Source organism: Chenopodium album, chromosome 27, assembly GCF_948465745.1.
Source record: "Chenopodium album chromosome 27, dcCheAlbu1.1, whole genome shotgun sequence".
In the NCBI taxonomy this organism is placed as follows: domain Eukaryota; kingdom Viridiplantae; phylum Streptophyta; class Magnoliopsida; order Caryophyllales; family Amaranthaceae; genus Chenopodium; species Chenopodium album.
Window position 1 is genome coordinate 23453528 of NC_137860.1, and position 6764 is coordinate 23460291.

Genomic DNA, 6764 nt, shown 5'->3' on the forward strand with positions numbered 1-6764 from the left:
TGGAATATGAAGTAAATTCTTTGAATAATATAGTTTAAAATAAAATTATTTTATCCGTTTCAAATTAATTAACCATTTGCTTGAATATATAAATTAAGAAAATAATTGGTGTTAATAGTAAGTAACTAGCTAAATGCATCCCGTCAAAAAAAAAAAAAAAAAAAAAAAAAAAAAAAAAAAAAAAAAAAAACCAACTTAGTGCATATATAGTAAATTATTGGATTCTGTTTAATTATATGGATGGAGTATTATTAAAAGGAAAATGCTATACATAGCCCGTAGAAAAGTTATTGAGTCGTAACTCGTAAGTAAATTTAATAATAGTGGTTCATTACGGTTGTTATTAATTTTTTAAAGAGTTATTATTGTATTGAATTTTTTAAAAAAATTATATTCATAATATTAATTCAAAAGTAAATATAAAAATATATTAGTTGGGTTTATATGGAGAGTTATTATTGTTAAGAATTTTAACTGGAAAAGAGATATTTTTCATTATTATAAAATGATTTCCTTTAAAGAATCTTCGTAAAAATGGAAAGTAAAATGGGCGGGAAAATTGTTAATGACATTGTGACAAGTGTCATTTTAGGTTCGCTTTTAGTATAACCTGTATAGGTTAATTGATGCCTTTATGGTAGTATGTCAATTATTCTGAAACGGTTAAAATAGATAATGTAACAATAATTATTCTAAAATTAAAGGGAGCGAGTATTACTTCATATTTATTCAATGTAACAGTTTGATTTGCACTAAGAGAGGTTTGAGTTGAATTTGTTATAGCAATACTCCCTGTCTTTTTTAAATGCATCAGTTTGACACTTTAGTCGACATATGTACAGAAATATAACTTTGACTATTAATATTTTTAATTGTCTATAAATAAAAATAAATCTGTAGCAAAATTAACACATGAAATTATAATTATGACTAATCTAATGATGTATTATAACATTTAATTATTTTTTAATAGTAAAAAATTAAGGAAAACATGTAAATAGGGTAGAAATCAAAATGGTGCATTAAAAAAGCGGATAAAGTACGAAATATGTAAGTGGGAGTTGTTGAACTATTCGAAATAAAATGGGCCTTGTTCAAATAAAAATTATTTTTTTAAAATAACAAAAATTTTAAATTGTGAAAAAGAGAAGGTAACTTATTTTTTTTTTTTTTGAAAGAGGGTAACTGAATATTTTATTTAAAAGTAGTTTCTTCATTTTCCTTAGTGTTATATTTTCCGAATTAATTTGGTTTTGTTTTTAAGTTTTACTCATATTTATTAACTTTTTTGATGGCAACCTTTTTAGGCATGTTCTATTCATCTGATTTTCACTTAGATCAGGTCTAATAAGTTCAGATAAATTTAGGGCCTGTTCACATCAGCTTAATTTCAGTTCAATTCAGCTTCAGTCAGTGTAGTTCAGTTCAGCTCTTAATTTCCTTCTCTTATAAAATATTCATTTTAGGTCTATTCAGTGCAGTGCAGTTCAGTTCAGCTCCAATAAGTTCAGTTCAGTTCAATTCAGCTCCAATTAGTTCAATTCAATTCAGTTCAAGTTCAGTAAATCAAAACAGGCCCTTAGTTTATGAAAAATAAGTTTAGTTTAGAAAAAGTAAGTTCTGATAAGGATTACTCAAGTTAAAATTACAATTAAAATTAGTTTTTATAATTTCAAATAAGTTCTGATAAGTTCAATTAAATTTAGATTAGTGAAAATCAGGTGAATAGAACACCCTTAGCTTATTCATTTTTTTAATCACATGTATACAACCCCATTTTGTAGGCCCTACTTTATTGGATAAATCTTTTACTCTCTTTCTTTCTCCTCATCTTCTTAAAGCAAGGTACCTACATAGAGTAAGTATAGCCTACTACCAGGTAGGAACAACAAAGGTCCAAACCTACGTTGAAAAAAAAAATTCCGCTAAGTGTTGAAAAAACGTCATTTTCTATTTTAATACAGTTATTTTAAGTTTGAGCTTGTTATAATAAACTTAGGCCCCGTTCTTAAGAGCTGCTCTGCTCTGCTCTACTCTAATCAAATCTGCTCTACTCTGCTCAAAAGAAATCTGCTCTGCTCTACTCGGCTCTACTTTAATCTGCTCTTCTCTGCTCTACTCTGCTGACCCCTGCACTGCTCTACTCTGTCAAGAAGCTCAAAAGAACAGGGCCTTAATATTGTTATATGTTTCTTCAATATTGTTTCCAAGGTATCATTTTGCTCTTTTCAGTAGTACTTATATATTAAAGGGCTAAGGGTTTGTATTAGAAATAAAGTGTTATATTTGCATACTATTATTGCATAAGTAAAATATGTTATTAAGGAAGATAATACTATTATTATAGATTAGAAATTGTTAAGGTGCGCAAATTGGTATCAGAGCCATACGGTAAAAAGTAAATAAGTTGTTAATTATTAAGTAATAAACTGGAGAATACTAGACCTTCTACTTAGTGTAAGAACCCTGATTTAAAACACTACTATCATATTCCTAAAAATACTAATAATTTCGGCCCCCCTTAATTATCTTGTATATCAAATTGGTGAGCTTAAAGTAGAAGTTGATAGCATACTTTATCGTTGCATAAGCTATTAACAACGATATCAAAGATTAATAAAAATTTAAGTGAGCTAAAAGAACAAGTAGTTAAACAAGCACAAGTTGTTTTAACAACTGAAGTTAGACATCAGTTTAACAAAGAAGTATCACCTAATAAGGACAAGAATATTCCTTATAAATATAAATCCTTTTCAAAATTCAGATAAGAATAAAAAGTTTACTATATCACTCCCTAAAAGACCTACTAGTAACCAAAAAAATAAAAATAAAAATAAACTAAAGATGAGCCATCATCTTCAAGGAAAAAACAATTGAAGAATTGCAAATCTTGTTTGATAAAGAAGAAGACCCTAATAAGCTAAATGATATCATGAAAATAATTTCTGAAAAAATGATTGCTGCTGAAAATGTAGTTAAGGAGAATAACTATGCTACTTTAGAGGAAGATTTATATAAACAAATGGGATTAATGAAGCTAGATGATCTAGACTTTCTACCTTTAGAAGTGGTTAAGCAAAAGATTGAAAATAAACTAGGTAAAAGAGTAATGGATAATAATGATGTTGGAAAAGCAATTATTAATGAAAACATTAATGTAAACAATGTTATCCAAAGACCTAGATATCAAGGAGAAGGAAGTTGCTCATGACCAAGATACATACCAAGGAAGATTACCCGGTTTAGTGTCAAGGTCATGCCTAACCAATTACCTAAACAAGAAGAAGTAACTCTTGAACCTATAAGTCAAACTGGCTATAAGCTTAAGTTAGATGGTGTAAGAGATAGACAAGATGTTGTAGATTGGTGGGAAAAGAGCATGAGCAGTGCACTTAATTTAAACACTAAATGGACTTCTGAAAATTTCTCAAATTACATAGAATATAGTTTCTATGGCTATATAGAAGACTGGTACGATGGAATAGATGAAGAAGTCAAAAATACATTAAGAGCTAGTAAATCTCCTACTATAAATTTAGGGGTGTTCAAATCCGGGTACCCGGGTTTTCGGGTACTTGTTAGCTTGTCCCATGTCCCGACCCGAATAATTCGGGTACCCGGTTCGGGTACCCGAATTATTCGGGTCGGGACATGGGTACCCGGGTTGGGACAAATTCTTAGGCCATACACAAATACAGACAGTGAGACATACAAATTCAAGACCAGGAATGTGAGCAAATGCAATACACTATCAACATATTTCATTAAACTCCATGAACAAACGCAATACCAAGGATTTTCTTTTTTTTTGCTATTTATTTTAGAACTGAAAATACATTATTGTATACTAATCACTTAATTTATCAATGATAATTGATAATCTATATATTATCTTGAAACTACATTTCAAGTCATACATGATAATTTAATCATCAAATAATGAAATTGTAATGCCCCGACTTTTAATTGGCGTTACCGGACCGTACTTAATCTGTCATTCGCAGCGGAAATTAATTAGCCATAGATAAACCATTCTTTACTCATCATATGCAGCGGAATTAATCATATAGATAATCTCATAATCACATGTGGGTTATGGGCCCACAAATAAACATACTCCTTAATAAGAAAATTCAATAAATTATACAACTCCAGTCTTCCTTACAGTAATAAAATAACAGATCTGTCTCAGCTCTCGATGATTCATAATACATAAGCCTTGATTCCATAATCCCTCAACTATGTATTCAACTCCTTTAATCCTTTTGCCTTTGATGTTAACTTCGTCATCATTATCCCTGTAATTATCCATAAAAATAGAAAACATAGAAAACACAGGAAAAATCCAAAAATGAGTGGAAAACTCAGTAACATTACTCTAGCTCGTAAAACCGTTTTTCTTTCAAAATCATTTGAGCACATATCTTATTCCTTATGCATTCATAGTTGTTCAGAAATAATATAATATCATTATTTTTAAAAGTTGAGTCGGCAAGGATCATTCCCTTTACATAAGATCATAGGTAAGTACAGGTTTTGGACATAACATAACTTTCATTCGTGTGGGATTAATTCCCCATTTCATTAACATACTTTCCTCCACCTATAACTCACTTATTTTCTATGTTCCAGTTCATTTTCCATTGTCGACAAATGTAACCTCGTATCATATTAAATCATTTCTGAACAGCTTTATACCTCATATAAATTCATAGCACATTGGCACAATTCATAATCATTCATTCGTAACACTTAACTGAATAAAATAATCATTAGCGTTAAACATTTAACAGGGGCATAACTTAACAGATCACGTCCACATATCTTATAGATTAATAAAATAACTAGAAATACCTGTTATTCATAGCATTCTTATCACCTTGTATGATGGTAAGACAGCTTTATGAACGATCGTACATATCAGTATATCGTAAAACTCATTAATAGAGTATCCTTGTGAGTTCTCATAAGTCCTTTAACAAAATTCAGACATTCGTAATCTTTTTGGTGGACATGCTAGTCGCTAGACAGTATGACATGGCGGAACGTCTTCCGCGATGGGCCGGTGCCCATAACATAGAGCTGGTGCTCGACATAATTGGGCAGGTGCCCCATGGGTACATGCATTGCATGACCGAAACATAACATATACTGCCAGACGGACTAGGTCTTTCACTTTCATTTATTAAGTTATGTGTCTTTTAATAAGTTATTCGTAGTTTATTAACATACTTTCGAGAGTTCCACAAATTGAGAAAACATTGTATACATGTAAAATCATTCATATAAATCATAAGACTGAAATACATCAATGAACATGTTGATCATCTCGCAAGTCATTTATACCAGAATATAAAAGATCATGTCATGTCATTTGAACATACCACGCTTTTAAATCATAACATGCCAAACATACTATACATGCATACGTATGATACAATAACATGTCATTAAAGTTACACACATGCACTCATAATAACTACATATAATTGTCACACATACAGGTCTAAACACATGTAGTAGCTAAACATAATAGTTACAGAAACGGAACTGAACACAATTGCTAAACATAATGGTGACACACCTAGGGCTAGACATAATTGCTAGACATAATGATTACCTCATTCGATCATCTTTAATCATCTCACTTAGCCTCATAATTATCATCCGAGCTCTATAACCTCCATCATTAGTTTCTCATTGCTATGACTCATTCGATCATGCCCAGTAATAATAAATATTCATTAGTAACCTCTCAATTCAAAACCTTTGACAGAACCAATATAAACTTATCTTTATAGAATAAAACAAGTATTGCATTACTAGAGTAAAACAAACACTACTATGAAAATAGGTACTACTAGTCTACTACTATTCATATTACTAGTAGAGAAATAGATTAAAATCATATATACTACTACTATTCATATTAGTAGAGTAAAAGGATTCAAAACTCAAATCTCTTTAATAATTTAAGTATGAAAGCAATAACAAGACTCATTTTAGAGAATTAATCATACGAAATACAGTAAAATCATTTCTTATGTCAAGTGATTATTTTAGATAATAAACAAGTATAAAATAGCATAACATAGGTACTACTCCTGTTATTATTATCAAGGAAAAGTAATAGTGAAATCCAAAGTATGAAATCATTCTCATAAGAGTCATAACTAAAATTAAAAGTAACAAAGTAAACTTACTTTGGTGATATTGAAAAGAAGTAGGTTCAATTCAAGAACTTGGTTTTAAAAGACCACTTGTGTCTCGGTAAGAACAGAGCATATATATCACGAACATGGAGAAAGAAGAAGAGTGGGCTACAATCAGAGGCCGCGTCGGGGTGACTTGTCAACGGCAAGGGAGGGGTGGCACCGCCTTGAACAAGTACGTAAGGGGTGGCGGTGGTTGTGATAAAGCTATTAGTGATATTTCTTAATTTAGCCGTCGAACTTTTTGGCTATTCTTATACTTGCTGCTAGGAAGAAAGAAAGGACAATGACCAAGTTTGCTAAAGATAATCATAAGTTTTTAAGCAACAAATAGCAAGAAAGCAAAACTAGACTAAGCTAGTTCATTGCTTAGCCGTGAAGAATGGAAGTAAAATGAAGAGGCAAGCTTTGTCTTTTGCGAGCAAGGACATAATGGTCATTTCACTATCTCGGGTAAAAATAAAGATCCTGATGCAAATTTTTCAATATCTGACAAAACATAAAAATATGACTTATTAACCCGAAATACATTTTAAAATAATTATTTTGCTT